This window comes from Corvus hawaiiensis, chromosome 11 (genome assembly GCF_020740725.1).
Source record: "Corvus hawaiiensis isolate bCorHaw1 chromosome 11, bCorHaw1.pri.cur, whole genome shotgun sequence".
Taxonomy (NCBI): domain Eukaryota; kingdom Metazoa; phylum Chordata; class Aves; order Passeriformes; family Corvidae; genus Corvus; species Corvus hawaiiensis.
This window is the reverse complement of record NC_063223.1, coordinates 9,262,979-9,283,808: the sequence shown is the minus strand read 5'-3', so window position 1 is coordinate 9,283,808 and position 20,830 is coordinate 9,262,979. Positions and strand designations below refer to the sequence as shown.

At 41.2% G+C, this 20,830-nt stretch overlaps 1 long non-coding RNA gene across 1 annotated transcript in view; it reads right to left on the bottom strand.

Moving 5' to 3' along the window:
• The window catches only part of LOC125331816, a 61,326-nt gene extending 47,573 nt beyond the window's left edge, over positions 1–13,753 (bottom strand). Inside the window, exon 1 of the long non-coding RNA XR_007206219.1 lies at positions 13,383–13,753. This is a non-coding gene — a long non-coding RNA (uncharacterized LOC125331816). The remainder of the gene's footprint in view (positions 1–13,382) is intronic.
• Positions 13,754–20,830: the final 7,077 nt, after the last annotated feature.

The following is a 20,830-nucleotide window of genomic DNA, read 5'->3' as shown; positions in this document are numbered from 1 at the left end:
AAAACAGCAAATCAACTTCCTGCAGTAGCTTTGAAGTGCCATGAAAACTAAAGCACATAGTCAAATTCCAAGAGCTTTGCCTTGGAAGAGGAAGAAAGGGAGGTGGCTGCATATGCAAGGCACTGCCAGTTCATAGGCAGTAGGATGTGGAGAGCCCTGGGGAGCCCCCCAGCAGGGAGGGTAGGCAGTGGGACACAGCTGCATGTCTGCTGCTCACCTTGGTGCACTCTCAGCAGTGTGAGCAGCAGCTCCTGAGCCCTATGGAAAGGCCTGTCCTGACTGTACCTACATATCAGACCAACTTTATTGCCACTACTTACAGAAAAACAGCCCAAATACTTTCAAACACTGATAAGAGGTTTCTGTGAGTCACGCCAAGTAGGCAAAAATTTTACCATGTTTTGCTTCTGTCTGGAAATGTGGTAACACTGTCCAAACCAGAAAAAGAAGGCGTCTGCGAGTATTTGAATTAGAACCCAAGGATCTGATTAAGGAAGACTATTTAACATGCTTAAAAAGCTTTGCTGCATTAAGACTGAAATCAAGCAAGGTACAGATGTAAGGTAATTAGAGAAAGAGGATAAAAGAGTCAGATTCTTTTGTCATTTAGAAAAAAGGATGCACAGATTTTACCATTTTGCAAGGCATGCAGAAGATAGAGGCCATTAGCATGGGCAGCCCAAGGATTTATCTTCCCAGTTTTCCTCTTCCCTGCTCTGCGAGGTTATTGGGACTCTCCTGTGCTGGATAGTTGAAGGTTCACTCCAGAGTATAAGACATTTGCCTCACAGCAAGAGCACCATTTACTCCAGGGGAAATTTTAGAGTATTATGCAATGGTTATACTGTAATCATCAGAAAACAAAAGTGTTTTGGTTTTTTTTAAACCCACTTTTAATTCCACTGCAGTTGGAAATAAAGTAAATAAAACTACAGGAAACTAGAAAATTACTTCACATAACAAAGGCAAGACCACAACTACGGGTAGTCCATTCTTTAACTTGCAATCTTTCCATAGGTAACAAAACAGTTCTTTTCTGGTGATGACAAAAATTTGATAGAAATCAGTACTTTGGTCATTTCTGGACATTGGCAGCACTTCAAGTACCCATGAAAAGGGTCAGTCTGGTTTTCAGGACAGCAAGAGGCTGGAATGAGCAGCACTGAGCAGGTCTTCAGCCAAGCCTTGGACTGACACAGGCAGCACTTGCTGTTTCTGTCTGCTGACATTACTGAAGTGTTGCTTATCTGCTTGAACTCATATTGACTCATGCTGTTCTTGCAATAATGGAGCAAAACTGCATCATTGACAGGATGCTGATCCATTTGAAATGACAAATAATAGACTGGAGAATAATGGAATCTGGGAAGTTCTGAAATTCTTATCTTCCATACATCAAGCAAGCCAGAACTGTAACTCCTTAATTCTACTCCTACCTAATGTCACCTTTTCTTGCCACAGAAGATAAAAAACAAAGTGAATTCAAGGATTTATGCTGTAAGTCACTATTAAAACCTCCACATTCACTTATTTTACATCTCTAGGCATTGAATTTTCAGCAATAGGCCTGGCATTGGATACAACTGAAAATTAATGATGGAAAAATATTCAAGAACACATGCAAGAGGGTATCACTTGCATCATAAATAGATTTGCAAGAGGAAGACTTAGGCAGAGAAGCAGAGTAGGACACAAGAACACCCAAAAAACTACTTCTCCAGATACACAAAGATGAAGGAAAGCATGTGGTTTGCTGAACTTAGTTCCCCTTGGCACAGCTGCAAGCCACAGATGTGAGGTGACAAAGATGCCAAAGCTGCCCAATTTAAGGACTCCCCTGGAACTGGTAAGTGTCATTACTGAGACAGATTGTGGTTTTAAGTCCAGCTCTTCCCATACCAGAGGGATGTCAGCATCCAGGTCATTCAAACCAATACCCTCGCAAAAAAGAGTCTCACATGCAGGATGAAGCAAGTGGCCAAAAGCAGTAGCAACCACTGGTGAAAGATTGTAAGTGAAAAATCAGGAAAAGCCCTTTTTATAGATTTATACATCATTAGGGAGAAAAGGAAAATAAGATACTAAAGATTGCTGATAACTTAAAAACTGAAGATTCAATGTTTACTTTATCTGTGGCTGTGACTCTTGAGTACCATAAAGAAAAATCCTGCTGAGAATTCAAAATATGCCTTCTCAACAGAACAAAAACCAAAAATGCAAGACTGATGTAAAGTATTTGCAAGCAAAAAGACAAAACGCAAACCTCCCAGATCGGAAAGAACATTGGCCTCCCTGGAACCTCCTCCTGAGAAATGTTATTAGTTATAGCTCTCATGAAGTCCTTACAATTTCCCAGCATATGCATGAATGCAAATAGGTCCAGAGGGTGCACAAACAAAGGACATCATCCCAGCCCTAGTAATGCCATTGCCTGCCAGGGCACAGATGACATGTGCGTGCCATTCCCACTGCCTTCCTTGGGAAGGCTGGTATTGTATGGGAACAAGAATTCCCAGCATGGGTTTCACAAGGCAGCATCGAGGAGCTGCATCTTTCCTTTACTGCCCGGAACAAAGTACTCTTGGTAAAGCACAACTGAAATGGGAGGAAGTTTCAATCAAAGCATGGGAAAGAAGAGCTGTGCTGTGCTGGGAGGCTGGGATGCATTGAATGGAAAAGGCAGGGGGAACAACAAACAGCTAAACCAGCAGAAACAAGAGGATGAATTCAGCTCCTGCAGACAGTTTCATCAGTAAGATAAGGCAAAATGACTGGGGTTTGTTTTAACTTGTTTGGTCTCCAACCAGAGAACAGTAACTCTAAAGCCTTCGCCAACATGGAATAAGTTTGAGTTTATTGAGCGTCTCACTAAAAAAAAACCAGACCAAAACAGAGGAAAAACCCCACCAGGAGAGACCCAGGCACTCAAGCAGAACTTCTCAGAATAATGAATAGTGTTCAGCACAGAGGATAAGTTGCCAGAGGAGGTTATCAAAACCAATAGATACAGACAACTTTAAATACACATCTGGATACTGCTAGGCAAGAGCAGTTTGCAGCACATGGGAATGAAGTTTTAATGAAATATTCTTAACAAGAGAAACTTGCTATGCTTAGTCAGTAAAGGCCACAATTCCTTATTTTTGCAAGTAATACATCACTGAAGCCAAAAGCTCCCCTCTAGGAAACCCTGGGCTAAGGAGGTACTGGCAGAGAATCAGGCGGGGACTGCCTGCTGCTGTTGCAAGCACAGCCCTTTGGCATCAGGGAGAGTGAAATATTTTTTTCCTTTATTAAAAAAGTATTTATTCACCCCGAGGGGTCTGTTTCTCTCAGACAAGGTGTTAGCACCAATTGAGCTTTCAGAAAAGAGACAGAGTAAAGGGCACCTATACATTTTTATTCTGACACTAGCTCACACACCAAGGGAAGGGGATTAAGTGAAAAGAGAAAGAGATCTTATCTGAAATGCAAGATGAAGGAAATTACTGATCAACACCAAAACGACAGTGTGCAACAGCTCTTCCCACACCCACGCAGTGTCCAGAGGCCCCAAACCATTTGATCTGGCAGTCAGATGCAAAGCTGTCCCAAGACCACTCACGGACCTAAGAAGACACCTGGTTTTGTCCAAATGCAGAAGGGCACGCATTCTGAAGTCACAGTACGTAACACATTCAGACTGCTCAAGTGTTATAGGCCAGCTCCTCCGCTGTTTTTGTCTGACCTGAGCAAGAGCTGCAGCTTCCACAGGCAAAGGCTGGATCAAACCCACTGCTCAGGGCACAGGTGCTGTGAATCCAGATTTGAATTTCACAGGCACTCCCCACAGTTAGGGAGGGCAAGGTAGGGGGAAGCCCAACAGCCTGCCCAGCCCTTTCAGGAGGGTGCATAAAGAGTTGCAGTTTTTCCTAAGGATTCTTGGGCTGCTTATAGGGTGCCTCTGTCAAATTTTGCAGTAGAAAGCCACATCTCTCTTCCAGACCTTCCCAGCAGTACCCACAGATTATTTTGGGCATGATGAAGACTGTCTTGAACCTATCAGGCAGCATGAGCATCTCCCTGCACTTCTAGGGTTTTTTTCTTAAATGAGCATTTGGGAAATAATTGTTGTGTGCTGAATACCATTATAAATTACACATTACCATTTCTCACAAAGAACCACTATGAATCACAACTCCCTCTTCCAGAGGACAAAGAGCAGAGCAGCACTCCAAACAAAATGACCAAAGATCCCAATATACCTAATAACTTCAGAAGAAATTTACATTCACAGGAATATTTTTCACTCAAGGCAGTGAAAAATCCGTATGCCCTGTCCATGGGTCTCCCAGAGAATAGGAAGCATCAACAGCCAGACTATTCTTTGAGGGAAATTCTAGAGGGCATTCCTCATTACAGACACATTCCTGTAAATAAAACAGACTACTGTACAACATCTCCATCCAAGGCCCAAGAGCTAGGACTGCTCAGGCTCAGAATGTGAGTTAAGTCCTGGGAAGGGATCTGGAAAATGCTATCGCTGACAGCAGAGAGGAGGGAGGAGAGTTGGAGGAAGCTGGTTTTAAATCACAGAAAGAGCAGATTATGTGTAGACTTCATCATGCTGTGACAGAAGAAAGTGAGAGGCACTGGTGTTCAATCTTCATCATTGTTAAATCCTGGTTTACCTCTCAAATGTGTGCCTGCCCTGAGCAAACTTTGGCACAGCTTCTACTGTCTGCTGCACACATGAAAAGTCTGTAGTCAGTTGTAGGGCACTCCTAGTCCTACTTATTGCATATTTATTCAAGGTAATGATCTTTTCCCTCCGCTTCAGGGCACCATTTCCCTTCCACAGACATTATCTTGCTGGAAGATGACCTCCTTAGGTTCAGCTGAAGTTAGCCAGTCTTAAAAGGAGAACATTACCATATTAAAATCACCAGAATTTTATCCCTGTGGCTTTCAATAATCAGTCCAGAATATATTCTAGGCCCTAATGCTACCCTTCTTCATCCTGTTGAGCATCATTCTTCCTTTGCAATTGCAATCCTTCTTCCACCCAGAAGCAGCAGGGGCAGAGAGGAATCCCCCCACCTTCAGCCATCTAAATGCAAGTCTTTTACTGCAAAATGGCAATCTGTGCCCCTGCTCCAGTCAGACACTGCAGAGAGAGAAATTTTCAGCACATGAGTTTATAAAAGGCAACGAATCCCCATTATGGAAAAACCTCTTTCTTTCATTTCTTACAGAAGCTGTGAGTAGCTTCCCACTGCAGTATTGAAACAAATAGTAAAACATTCAAAAAACTATTTCCACATCTACCAAAGTTCAGCACTCCCTCTAATCTGAAGCCCTACAAACAAATACATAAATCATTTTCCCAGCATAAACCCCCAAAGGCCAAGTGACTCCAGTTTATTCCAGAAGAACAGTCTGTAAATTATCCAATTAGATCTGTAATAGTTTTACAGCAAAACCCTGAGTCATCTGTAAAGAAAATTCAGACCAGTGTCATCAAGAAAGTTGCAAAAGTTTTTGAACAAGAACATAATCATAGTATCAGAGAACAAATTCGTTGTTTGACTTACAACAGACTCTTTTTCATGAATTCCCATAAAGTGACCAGTAGAATCGGTTTAACCTCAAAAACAGAGCTTTGCCATGCAGATGTAAGTTAGTTAAAAAAAAAAGTCAAAAGAAGCACTGAGAATAGACATCCACAAAGCATTTGCAGCAGTATAAAATCCACAGGGTGCCAAGAAAAAATATGATATAGGAGTGACACAAAAGCAGTGCACACAAAAAGAGAAAGCCTGAAGAATTCTGACACTACATTTGAAGCTGATACTACTCCACACGTCAGGAGGTCTGTGCAGTGAAAGATGACCATTTTAAAGCAAGTGAGGCTCTCCAGCTTCCCAATACTTCGAACTCTAGGAACTCCACAGACATGGTTACTCAACCCTTTGCATTATTTCCTTCACTCACAGGAGCTTCGAAAATAACCTTCCAGTATGGGTTGGCTTTTTTCTGCAGCTGGGACAGACCGGAAGAAACTTCAATCTTAGATGCTCCTGTTGTGCAGAGATTTAATAGTTTCTATTCGCAACATGAAGATTGCCTAAATTAAAATGAAAGAAAAAATTTGAATGGTATCGGAGGTTTCAGATCGGGAATTTAAATACATGGTAACTGTGGGTTTTCTCTTTCCTGAAAGGAGATCTACATAGCTAAGTTTGGCATGTCTGCAAAATGTTTGCTCCTCTCAGAAAGCAGGATTACCAGAACAGCCTGCAGGATGCCCTACAGCAGCTAAGCATTCCCCCAGAGAAGAGAATTAGGCTCAGCCTAACTTCTGCCTGGACAACCTAGGTCCAAAAAATGGTTTAAAGTCATGCCCTACAAACCCTGTTCTAGGTAAGCCGTTGGGCTTTGCCTCCCTGCTCAGCCCCAGAATCTCTCACCTATCCTGCCTTCAACATTTGAACCAGCAACCTTTTTTCCCCTGCTGCTTTCTGGTTATTTTGCCATATTTACATAATTCCTCTAAAATTAAACATGCACTATTTATTTTCTGCAGTACCTACAGCATTACTTACGAGTTATTACAAGCAGCAAAGAAAAAAAATTATGTCTAAGATAACCTATGTAGAAATCTTGGATATGGCCTTCTATTTATTCATTCTCACTACGAATGAACTAAAAATAAAACTGCAACGAAGAAGCTGCAATAAAGCTAAAAAAAAAAATTAAAATGCTCAACACAAGAGTAAATTTGGGTAATGCACTGCCATCAAGTATTTTGGGGGGTTTGTGTTTTTAAGTTTAGAACAGCTTCAAGCACGGTTTACATTATTTCCAAAATAACAGTATGAGATAAAATCTAACTGAAATGTGTTAGGAATAAACACTGAGTTTTTATTTAATTACTCAGCATAACAGCTTCTTGCATAAATGCCTGCAGGTGCTCCCTACCAGCACCAGTCCATAACCCCAAGTACTGAGGTGTCAAAACTCATTCATACTCTGTTCTTTCCCCAGTTTGGATCCCATTTCTGGGTTCCAGATGTCTGCACTGCTCTTTTTCCAAGGCATGTATCCCCCCCCACATGCCATCAGCCTCATTGAGCTGGGAATCCCTTTCCCTCACACGAGCATCCACATTTCTCTACAGGACAAATTCTGAAATTTGCTTCTGCTTAATGCCCTGATTTTGTCAATATTTCTTTTCTATGTCTATTGACTGACAGTTGGGTTTGTTCCCTTTACAGTCAGCAATCAGAGTTTTTAGATACAGCCCCATTTATTAGGATTCCTCTGGATGGATTTGCAGAAAATGTGTAGACTCGTAGATATTCAGTTGTCAAGGTGATACTGTATTGGAGTAGCCCCAACCTGTTCATGATACAATCACTCTTCCACAATTAGAAGAAAGGTTTTAATGAATGAAGAGTAAGAAAAGATTATGTCCCTTCTCTTTAAAAGTACTAAGAAAGCACAGGCATTAAAATAACTATATAACACAACAATTTCTAGCAGAAATAGTTCTCTTTCAAATGTAGCAAATGAGTATCTGACAGCAAGCAAATCAGATTCCCAAAACTGCTAAATAATTGCAATCCCCCCCACATAAGTGTTCAGTTACCAACTTTTACACATCTTACAGCCCTCACCCAGTTACACTAAAACATAGACACACATCACTGCAATAGGACAAAAACCAGCGCCAGCCGGGTACAATTACAGGGTGTTTCCTAAGAGCACAGTTCACCTCAGGATAAAGTGTTCAACCCAGCCTGCTTCATGCTTAAGCCTTTTGAGACAGCCAAGGGAAAATTTCATCTCAGAAGAGCAGAGACTCTGCAGTCTTAATAAAAGGTGACACAGAGATAATCACATACTGCAGATATCCCACAGTGATTTGGCGCAGTATCACAGCAAGGACCCCCAGTCCATCCCAGCAATATTTTTAGAATTGTGTATTCTCAGACAGATCACAAATGCCTGAAGTTTTTTTTTGGATCACGGAAAAATGCTAGTCTGCTTCTCAGCTGCTTTCCCTACACTGGCAAAGCACTCTGCCTGTGGTTCTTGTCCTTGGGGTATTTAGCAGCAACAAAGTCATTGAGACGCCTTTCTTCAGGGTGTTCAGCAGATAAAACAAGCTTTCTACCTGACTTCAGTGATTATTACCTTGCCTTCCAAAGACGACATGTCATCTGCATTCCCCAAGGAACAGAGCATGTATGAGGTACCTAATCTACACTTGCAGAAAGAAGCATTGCAAATACCTTTCACTCACTGCAAATCTTAGGATGTCACAGCTAATTTAACACACAGCATTGTAACTGCTTAGGAACAGTTCCCCAGACCCACCTCTTCCCCTGGGAAGTGCTGGGAGCACTCCAAATAAATGGAGGCCCTGCTTCTGACAGAGCTGGAACAGGAGTCAAGAAGGATCAATAAACCTCAGTCAGGGATTTCATGGAAGATAATAGCCATAGAAGAACACAGCTTTGGCTGATAAGATCTTGCTACAAAGCCATACAGCAGAAAAAGTGTGACAGATTCTAGCTACAGTAGAAGACATAGATTTCTTTGTGGGACCTTATGAAGTGTGGTCATGAACAAAGCATATCAATCAGCTTGACCATGCTGTTAGAATGAGCATCTATAACAAAATAACCAAGATTTTACATCAAAACCAGTGTTTTGAAGCAAATATAGCAAAAAGTTCCCACTTATGAGTGAGAAACATATGAAGGAAGTAGAATATTTGTGTTGAAAGCTTTGGGTACAATATTGCAATAGAAATAAAAATATTTGAATTTTAGATTGCAAACATCCTAATTCCGGGGACAAAAAGAGAGACAAACTAATTTTCAAAGAATACCACAACTGATGACTGAAGTGTCCATTGCAAAGAGTCATAAAACTCCAAAATGCACTCGGCCACAAGTGCCCAGCCATGCTCATTTCTATTTGTTAAATACAGTCTGGATTTCACTGTGGTTCTCAAGTTTCTGCCAAGGTTTATACAAAACCTGAACCTCAAATGTAATGAAAGAAGGCTGAAAGAAGAGATCTGGCAACAACCTTTCAGGTTTTATTCAAGTAGGGCTTTCATTATGGAGGAAAGTGGACCTGGATATCTGTCAGCACTTTAATATAGTGTCTTCAAGTGTGACCACATTGTTTAATTCCTTCAAATCAAATTGAAATGTTTATTTTCTAATATCACTCAAAAGATTTAAACAGAATTTTTTTTTTTCTGGACATAGATATCAAGGAACAGATTAATCAGAAACAAAATCTAATCCAAAACATTTCACAATCAATTCCCTCTTGAAATTTTGGTTTCTTCTAAACAGAGAAATTGAGATCTTACTTTAACAGCTCTTTCCTTAAATGCCTTTCTCCCTTCTGTCCCTGTAGACCTTTCCCAGGTCCAACTATTTATAAATTTGCCCTTTTTAAGCACTTTGGAGTTAGCCTCTTACAATGTTTGGAACCAATGCAGTGGGATGTTTCTACCTGAGCTGGAGTCATTGGCTTATTGTTGCAAAGGCTGATGTGCAAGCTCCTAAGACAAGACAAGCTCGTAAATTATAGAGAAACCCAAAGACTATGGGACATTAGGAGAAAGCCTCCCAAAGCCTTCACTTACTGAATGCAGGAGGAAATGTGTGCATGGAAGACTAGCAGGGGAGCAAATAGAGCCTGGAACCAACACTGTTCTTTTTCCCATACTCAAACACAAAAATTGACCTGGAAACCAAGCAAGTATAACTAAATTTCACTAAATTTGCTGCTTAGAAAAGAGCTTGGGTGAGCAGCGGAACTCTTCCTCTTGGTAGACATTTCATACCACATCTCTCCACTGGTGACATTAAGCTACCTCACCAGTACCTGCTCTTGTTGTCTTGCCTGAAACCTGAGTGGTTCCCTAACATATCCCATCTAGGATCTTCTCCTGAATTATATACCTTCCTGAAGACATCTCCATGCACCTTTGGTGTCCACCCTCTAAAGTATCCTCCTATTCTTCAGCTCTCCTGATGGCTTCATGACTGTGTGTGTTCTTCCCATTTAATTGGTCAGCTATCCTATACCTGAGGAGAGCTGTACCTTAATTAATTTGTAATAGTTTCTTTTCTATAGAGTTATTACTCTACTCTTGTCTGATCCATTCTCCTTCAAGGCGAAGAAGAAAATTTGAAGGTCAACCCCCACTGAAATTAATTTTCAACATCCTTGGCACTTCTGTAATTGATTGCAGATTTAATGAGAACTTTTTTCCAGTGAATGGGTTAGGAGATCCTCAGGTAATCTGATAATACACTTTATTAACAGGACCAGGCAAATGAGAAATGGAGTCCCTTTTACTCATCTAATAATGCTCAGGACATTCAAATTGGTTTCTTTCCCCCTCTAGCACTTGCTCCCATACATGGGTTTTGGATAAGCCATTTCTGCAAGCCTGGATAGTAGTGAACATCCCTGAGTGATGTAATCACACCCCCTCTCTCTGCTGCTGCTGGAAAAATGGCCTTAATCCTCTGGGCATGGCCCATTCAACAGTCTGGATGCAGAAGGAACAGCAATGCCATGGAGCACTTCATTTGCTTCACAGAACTGAGCTCCTTCACACCCCACAGGTGTCCTGTGGCCTGGCCCCCTGCTTTCCTCCCACCACACAGGGGCTGTGATAATGCAAGATGGGGGGAGCCTGTTAGCACCACCTGGCAGGCTCAAATGATACCATTTCCGTGGTTATTTGTAACTATAGCCTTTTGTATGAAATATGTTATGTTTTCTCTCATTGACACCTCAGGGGGACACTCCAGCCAGAAATGTTCCCTCCAACATTCAATTATTAAAGTCAGTTCGACAAAGCCTCACCTGCATTTTCTTTGTAAAACAAACATCATGCTGCATTAGATTAACAAATCCAAGGGATGACACAGCTCATTCAGCTAAGATTCAGCACATTATTATGAACCAACAAGGAAAGTCGGAGGTACATTCATGACATTGCATTGTTGGTGCCATGAGGCTCTGAACTAGGCCTTCGGATGAGACAAACTTGTCATGATGCTCAAAATAACTACACCCACCATTTATTTTGTCATCCTGTGCTAAATTTTCCAAACTATCAGCATTTTGTCCATTATGAATGCTCCCATGAAGAGCTTGTTCAGCTGTTGAAGAACCAGCCTAGGACATGGGTGATTTCAGAGGAGTCAGTCAGGAGCATGGTACTTTGTACTTAATGGGAAGATGCAATGGCCCCAAGGGTTTCCTCATCCCAAACTCCAGGAAATAATGACTAGTCACATCTCCAACCAGAGCACATCAACACAGGGCAGCTGCTGCTTTGAAGAAGAGCAGGAGAGCACACCGGCAGACAATCTACAGCTGATTCTTCTCAAAGATGAAATTGGAGCAATTGAGTACAAAGTTTTCTTTTTATTCTGTCATTTCTACCATGGCCATGTTTCTTGTCACATGGTTCACTTTGAGCAGATTGTATTTGTAACCTGGTCAGGTCAGTGCTTTCCTGGAGCAATACAGGCTGACCTCCAAGTGCCATCCTGGGGGACATGCAAAGGTGTGTGATTGATGACACTTCAGCACAGTTTAATGTCTGAAGAGCCCTATTTGGTGCATGTGCTTCAAATACACAACATATAAACACTTATTTGTACCTGACTCCTGTCTTCTGTGGTAGCTTTGTTCCTTAATTAACTCTACAGACTGACACTGAGTGGCCTTTACAACAGTAGTGTCAGGAAAGAAAGTGACCCCTAGAGGCAATAACACAATGGAAAATTCAAAAGATTTATTCCAAGCAAAAAGAAAGTAAGTGCCCAGTCTGGGAATAAAAACCCTGAAGCTCCTGCCCTCTAATGGATGTTATGCATCTGTATATGGCTTATTGGAAATATTTAATAAATTATTATAGAATGTCATGCTACTCTCAGCTGTATGTGTTTCATTATTCATCATTGTGTTTCAGTCAGACAAACAGCTTTAGTTTCCACTGCACAAAGTCTACAAATATAGGGGCTGTTATAACCAGAAAAATATACTATTTTTTACATGCTTGCTTCTTTAGAGAAAAAAGTAGTTCTGGTGTTCAGCACTATCCCCAGCCTGATCTACACTGTAACCATCAAACCTGCAAACTGACTGTGGCACTACACTGCACTGCTCAGTACTTTATTTTTAATATACCAATATGTCACACTTGAAACATTTTTTTGAGCAGTTCAAGAGATTACTTTTAATGGAGATGTTAATCACAGGCAGCATTTTACACTGATTGATGAAATAACAAGACAATTTTGTGTTCTTCACTTAATTATCTGAAAGTCTCCAAAAGCAATTCTTGCATCATGAAACACACTTGGAATCACTACCTTATCTGTACAAATCACCAGGAAAAATGTTACTGCAGCCACTCTCTGAGGAAGAAAAAAACCCGGACTCAAGTATTTGTTCTGCTCTAAACAATGAAGCGAAACCAGCAGAACTGAGGGACTGGCAGGGCAGATGTTTCTCAGCACTGTTCGTGCAGCCAACAGGCTGCAGATTTCCCAGCTATCCTGGTCCTTCAGCTGCTTTCAGCAGCTTCACACTCACATTCCATTAAAGGGGGACAGTTAATTCTGTGAACTGTGCTGCTCTGAACATCACGGAAAACAAAAATAACCAACAGAAACACAACCAGCTTCTAACTGAAGCCTTTCCCTTCATGAATATAAAATCTTTTACCAGTGACGGAAGTTCTGCAGTGAGTAATGGAAGATTCTTACTCTGCTGAAACCTACTGCAAAACCACTCAGCAAAGCCAAAGCTGATGTTAAGTCATAGCTTTGCAGGAATCACTAGAGCTGAACAGGAGTATAAAACAAGGTGGAATTTGATTAGATATGCACACATTTTCTTTTTACATGGACAAATACTGCTTGCATTTATATCAGCAAAACCCAGCAACTAAAACCGCAGAAGCATGTGGCTGTGGTGGCACACATAGTGTGAGATTTATGCAGAAAACTGCCCATAACTGAACAGGCTTGTCACGAGAGGCACAAACTCGGCATACACAAGGCCTACAGTATGTGTAACATTACACCCCGATTTGTTTTCTGAGCAGTGTTCTCCATGGGAAAATCCAGTCCTGCAATTTAATTCTCTTAAAAACATATGCAAGGCACATTTAGGAGGATTTCAACTCCATGTGCAATTATAAGGATTGTATCCCTTTCTCAACTAGAGTAATAGCATGCACACACACTACTAAAATTTTACCATTAAATTACTTGCACCACATCTAATGACTCCATCTAAAAATCATTCCTAGAGGCTGCAGAAAAAATCTCTGTAGTACTCACAGGCCAGGAAGTACCCCAGACGAAGGGTTATTCTACTGCAGCAGTGTTAGAGCTCTTGACTACTGTGCACCATGCTCTCCTGGGAAGAATCCCGTCTAGGAAAAGGAAGCCCTTATCACCAATCCTGTTGGCTTTACTTCATTACTTGGAAAAACAAGGTCTCTGGTAGCAAACAGTCCTTATCTGTGCAGACTGTTAAGGGTGAAGACCCATTCACTTCTTTCCACATAGCTGGATATTTCTGTTTAGAAGTATAAACCAACTTCAGGGACCCAGTAAGAGCTTGTAGGAGGACCCAGAGTCTCTCAGAGTTTGCTGGAGTGACAGCAGATTTCCCTCTCCCCCAGTGGCTGGCTGTTCTACCTCTACTTCTAATGCAACACATTAGAAGTATGTCAGTGTTTTTGGCAACAAACGGGACGGGGAGCCTGGACAGGCGCTCCAGGAGCCTTTTATTATTTTATTCCGTTATCAGTCTCACAGAGTTAAGACAGAGATGGTACAGAGCTCATGCCGTCAAGGGCATCCAAAGACTTCCTGGTTACAGAGCATTCTTAAAAGCTTTTTAGCCAATAGCCTGCTTCTAAAAGTTACAAACAGCTGTCTTAACCAGTCCCCAATCAGTGCACGTACTTCTGCTATGCACAATGCTCCCTTGTTATGCCTTTCATAGAACAATACACAATATTCCATTATTAAGCTTATACTTACCTATCTTGCTAAGCATATTTTTTTTGCAACTTCAAAATCTATCTAGGCCAAACCTAGAAACTCTAACCATTGTTTTTAATGTCCTTGCTTGCTGTATAACTGTATCTTCTTCTATCTTTTCACAGCCAGAGCTAAATCCTAACTTCTTTTGTTCCTTATTTTCTGAAACCTGCTTTTATTTCTCACACCTGAAATCTTTTCCACCTTTTGTGTTTCCCCACAGAGAACTAGAGCAGACCCCAGCTTCAGACCCCTCAGAGAAGCCAAGAATACTACAACTTCTTGTAAACTGAAGAAATCCTCTAACCCTCCTATCTCAATAACACAAAGAGCCACAGATATTTATTTTAAGAATTGTCTTCTAAAGCTCCTACTTAAATAAAAAGGGATAAGAACAAAGATGCCAAACCATTATGGTTGAATCCCTAGACTGAATCTCTAGATTGTATAACATCAAGTACAGCCCTGGGTAGAGTTACATACATTGTGTTTACCAAATCAACATGGCACAATTTAAAGTAGCCATTACAATTTTATTGCCATTTATCATCCCAAAGACAGAGTGGTAAATAGAATTGTTGCAACAGCAAATCTGGGCCAGCAAGAACCTTAGCCTGTTTGGGAAGACTATAATTTTTTTTGCTCTGGCTGAAAAACCTTTATTCAGGTTATCTGCCTTGAAGAACAATTCTTTATCAATCTATAGGAGAAAGTTTCATGAAGGATGTCTGGACTTCAGGCGTCTCTCTTGAAAGCTGTTTATTGCACAGGCGAAGTTACAGCATTTCAGGGAGTGGGTATCCAGAGCCAGCCCTACAGCTGCCAGCTCCAACTGTGGGCATACCTGAAGCCTCTTTCTGTTCAAGTTACAAAGCATTTTATACTTTTCTTTGCAGAGTATCTTAATACATAATAACCAATAAGCACCATACACAATACCTTTACATTTGCCTATAGCCTATCATAGCTACTACCATCACCATATTATAGTCATTATTATCCAATCACAAGAGTAAGTAAGTTACAATTTAAGTTTACAATGGAAAATTCTCAGACCTCTCTTTTTCTTCCTACATCGACATTTCTTGTTTGCCTGCCATATCTCTCTTTTTGGTAAAGACATGTTTTCTATTTACTTATGCTCTTCTTGAGACTTATGTACTTGGTGAAAAACATGTCTTTGTAGTCACATACCTTTGTCCTATTCATAAAAATCTCCTTCCAACTCATCTCCAACGTTTGCCTTCTCAGTTATTCAGTGGTCAGTGTTTCAGCAAAACATCTTTTACTCTATATCAAAACTTGCTTTCATTTCTATCTCATCCTCAGTTTCTACATTCAGAGATCTTTCTGCCAAGCCTACATACCTGTGAAACTTTCTTACCAAACTTTCATCCTCCCCAACACAATCCAGAACCAATTGTAGAAAGACAGACGGGATGAGATATAGGGGACAGTCACAACAAGTCCTCTCACAGCTTAGCCAGGGCCCTTTAACGCAGCAAGGAGACAACCAGAATGAGTGTCTGTAATGATTTTGCCCTCAAGTCCCCTAAGCCCTCTTCCCCAACATGTGTAGGTGAATAGAAAAGTAGTAGCATTTAGAGTCACGGTTATGCATTGCACAAGATGCTTCCTACTTCCGTGAAACTTTAGGTGATACCTCGTGGAAAGAGGACACACAACCCTGGAAAGGAGACTGACTCACAGAGCCACCTCCTTATGACATCTGCCCTATGTTAGTCTTTCAGCCGATGTAATTATAACCCTCAGTGCAAGTCTCAGGAGGAAAGCCGCAAACCAGAGGGGGAATGAACTAGCAGCATTTTATAGTCAAGGTCACACCTGAAAAATGCCCACAAAAAAAAAAGGGGTAACAAAAAACGTTTGGGTCAATGAGCCCTTGTTGCAAATAATCTGTGCTCCAGCATGTCCTGTAATCCTGTCTGAATTCCTGGATGTGACTGCAACCAGAAACAGCCATGAACCATCCTCCCTGCAGTCATGACATATTTCCTGATGTTAGAGATATTGGGTAGAACCAAAACCAGGAGAATGGAATTAATACCAAAATCCACCCCCCTAGATAATTTGTTTTCCACAAGTATGTTAAGAACATTAAATAGGAAACTCGTCAACAAAATTAATCCTTGTCTTTCTACAAATGCAAAAAACCCCACAAAATGGGTTTTCACTGAAACAAGAGACATCCTGTCACTTGTCCATAACTTCATTTGATTTAAACTATAAGCATAAAAGAAGCACAGCTATTTAGTTCCAGGAATCATGTTTCAGTCGTGGGATGTTTTCTTCTGTGGACTAACATACCTTCTTGCATCTCTAGAAGTAAATATACCATTAGTGTGGTGTTGGGAAATACATCTAGAAAATAATTCTCAAAAGATCGCTGTAACAATACAGGAGCTGAAATGTCAACGATTTACAACAGCTCAGAAAATAACCTTTAGCATTTAGTCAGTAGAAACCACAACAGAGAAATGGCACTGGAAAAGCATTGTTAATTACTAAAAATAACAGCCAACATCGATAAACACTTTCCTCTAAGGGAAATGGTTGAAGATAACAGACTTCTAGGCAAAAAAAGCATCCACTGTAACTGAAAGAGAACTGACAACTCCCTGCTTTACTCAATCACAACTCCTTTTCACTAAGGCATTGCCTTGACAGAAGGTAGTCATTTCTGGCATCATCTATGAATGAACTAACTCATTATCAGCAATTTTACAACTTCCTGTGCTTAGGAACAAAGTGTCTCAAAAAAAGAATTCAAAACTGCCACATGGGCTTAGCCGGCACGACAAAAGCTGATGTTGGCAACTTCATTTGGAAGAGAAATAGCACAGGTGAGAGCAGGGGTGAGAAGAACAGCAGAGGTGAAAACAGACCCCAGACCAAGAAAGGGGATGAAGGACACTTCCCACTGAGTGCATCACCACTGCAGCGTGATGATGATCCAGTCCCACAGCAACCAAACCCATGGGTTTCTTACAATTTTTAAGGTTGAAAAAGACCTTTAAAATCAACAAGACCAACCATCAAACACAAGTCCTACTTCAATACAAGTAGGAAATCAAGTTAATAGTGGGTCTCACACTATTTCCCAGTTTAGGCAGCATCATTATTACCTGAAAGCCACTACATTAATTGCGTGTAAACCAAAACATCCAAAGGGGAACCTCAACCTGGTTTTGGAAGCAGGGCATGGGGATAGGAAACAACAGGAGACAGACACTGCTTGGTGCTGAAGCACATCTCTTAGCATGACTCGATCTGCACTGCCCAGGTTTTACTATAAGCAGCAGAAACATCCAGCCATTCCATGCCCTATGAATATTACCAGGGGAAAGGCCTTTAAACACTAAACACCTGGTTTGCTGGAACTGCAGTGGGCTTCCCACTCAAGACAGGTATCTCACCCTTGAAAGCTATGAACCCATCTTACCCACATCCTAAACCAGTTTTATCTTTTTCTTGGTCTCCCATGAAGTTCACACAAGGAAGATTCCCTGAGCTGGAATCAATGAAAAAATATAACTAATAAGCTGCTTTTTATAGTCCTCACTATTGGTTCAGAGTATAAGTTACCTTTACAAGATGTTCATCTTAATACCAGGAGGAGAGCACAAAACCAGAAGAATTCTCCAAGGATATGGTACTGCAGGAGCCCTGCATTAAAGTGCACTATTTAAAGTAAATTCTGCCTGGTATAGAGACCAACCTATCTCACACTGCCCACAGCTCATTGATTTCACCAAGGCACTCTCACAACCAGAGGGCCTGAGGAACAGATGGCTCAAGTGCAATGCTGCAGACCTGCAGCTGAGCAACACACAGCTTTCAGTCCTGGTGTGATCCCTGCACATGGAAAAAAATCACCCCTTGTTCCAGCCTGTTTGTTTCAGCTCACTTTCACAGTGAGATAAGCAAATCAGCCATTTTTATCTAAAGCCAGGAATCCTTTAAAATTCCAAATCCATGTTTTCTTCATAAAACAGATCTCTCTCAGATTCAGCAACAGCACATCCAAAGAACTCACAGAAGTTGGCCAAAAAACAGAGGGAAGGGAGCAGAAATTACATTTACAGAGCAGGAAGCAGACGCTTCTGCAAGGGTTCTGCTCAGCCACTGGAGTGCCTAAGGGAGAATTACAAAAGAAATAAACTCTCTGCTCAAAGTATATAAACTGATAAAACAGCCTTGCTTTGATGCTTGCTCTGCAAGAAGCATTTCAGCTGAATCAGTAACACTGCTTGTTCTTCACTGCAGTGACACTGCAGCATCTGCAGAAATATATTCACATTTTAACGGTGGTGTTTATTCCAGAAAGCACAAAGTTTGTGATGCTTATATTCTGGAGATGCAATCTGTGAGGGAACATTGCTGCAACCACTCAGGCTTTGTCATGGGACGGATGATAAAGGATTCAGCCTTCTGTAAAGAATAGTATGCTGAATTTATGCGCATATTGCATTTCTCCTGTAAGAACGCCTGACTTTCAGGAAACCACAGATAGATCCAGGTGGAGAAGTATTCAGGATATAAAAACCACCTATTGCAGATTAGATTAGAAAGGGAAGCAGCAGCTGAGCTTAATATATGGAGAAAGAATCGAGTTTAGTTTATGGTCTTTCCAGAGCAGCCAAAAAATAATGATTCATTTTAGAGTCCTAGTGCATCATTGTTAGTTTTGCAATGCCAAAGTTTTTAAATTTGGCAAAATGTAACCAGTAGGGAATATAGAGCTCTGGATGAGTATCAAAACAGGGAGGATAGGCAAGCAGACGACATGCTGCATTTTTGAGTGCTCTGGGTTTTGAGCAAACCTGCGTTCTGTTATGTTCATCTCCCATCTAGCATTTTTTAATGAAATGCAAGTCCTTTGCTGTGTCCCAGGTTCAGTATATCAGCAGATACCCCAGAGGCAGGGCAAGCAAAAGCCTGTTTTTATAATAGAGGGTTTCATTAAAAAAAAAAAAAAAAAAAAATCAACAGTTTTATTTTAAGACAAGAGAGAGCTCAAAACCTCTATCACACTCACTATTTGGATTTATTCAATCTCAAAAGGGCTGCTTCCAGTTACCACAGTCTATATCCAGACAGAAAATACCTCACTTGCTTTTCCCGTGGGCCTTCTGTGTTTTCCCTTTTCTGCCTTACTACTCCATCACTCTCCTGTCCTCATGCTCTTTTTGCTGGAGGCTGCAAGACCCCCTTTGTCATTTGGCACTTCTACACCAAGGTGACAGCACCCTATGATAAACCAGCCCCCCTACACCAGCAGCTTCATTGGGGCAGCACCCAAATCCCGCTGCCATGCCCTCAGTGATCCCAGTCTTGAGGGCTGCTCATTCCATTGGATCCCTCTGAAACACTGCCACAGTTTCCATTGCACCATAGAAAAGACACTTATTTTTTAAAGGTCTAAGAGGTACAAATATTTGTGTGGCTCCTAAAACTAAGCCAGCCTCCTCAGGTGCTCTGAGCCTACCTTATTATCCATTTCCCTCTCCATATCTGAAATACTTTTGCAAAAGTTTCTCTGCCAATGGAGCTGATGTGATTCATCAAGCAGCAGCAAGAGATGCCTGCTGAAAGGAAAGCTGCTTCAAGGACTGAGGGCAGTAGCAGAGCTCTCAGCATAAGCTTCTATTTCCTTGTGTGTAAACAAAGCCATGACAGGGTACAGCATTCACATTTTGACCTTTGTAGAGGTGTTTCACACTACATATGCTGAAAAAGTCATTGGAAAGAAGATAGAGGCATGGCCCTGTGACATTGTGCAGCGCTCTATTTGGAGAGCAGTACATGAAAGAAGTTTTAGTTACACCATATTTCAGTTGTTTTCATTTAAAGTTCTCTGTAACTTTCATCTGGGAAAAAGCATTAAGAAAATTTATATTTATTCTGTGCTAATATTCAGAGTCAAATTTCAGATTTTTTTTCCTTCTCCTTACTCCATTATCATCAGTGTTCTCAACAGACTGAGATAGCAACAACAATCTCTCACTGTCTCCCCATATTTTTGATCTTTACATTTTGTAAGGCAGCACTTATAAACCCCACTTTTCACCAACAAATCCCTTACTAATGATGACACAGGCTTCAAGAACACATGTTCTCTTCCTTTGTGCTGGTAGGAAAGAACTGCTGTCAGCAATGACTCCACTTACTCCAAAATGTGACCTTTCTAATCCCACAAAAATTGTTTAGGATGGCTTTTCATGGCAAGAGGTAGCAGCTTCTCCCTGTTCCATTTGGGCCTCTCTGCCTTAGATCTCTCTTTGCTCCAGCATGTGGAAATAACTCACAGCATCATGTGAGCTGTCAAAACAAGAGGCACTGCTCAGCAATCTGATGCTGCTCAGTAAGTGCAGAGTCATGGGCTCTCTCCAAAGAGGTTTGCAAAATTTTATTACGCAGGAATTGGGTAAATAAACGCATAAGACCTCAGCAAGTCATTAGAAAGTACATGGTCAAACTGGAACTGCTCTGTTGAATTCTGGGAAGGACGTTTTATTCCCCTCTCAGTGAAGCAAGGGTCACCTCCCTTGGGGTAGGATGTAACAAGTACTGCCAAGACATCCATGGGAATTGCATCAGTTGGACGTGTGTACAGCACAGGGAACAGACTCTGAACATCAGTTCTGCATTTCCCTTTTGTGTTTAAGTAATACGGTTACTGCTTATGTTTTAGGGTTTTTCCCAAAGGTCTGTCA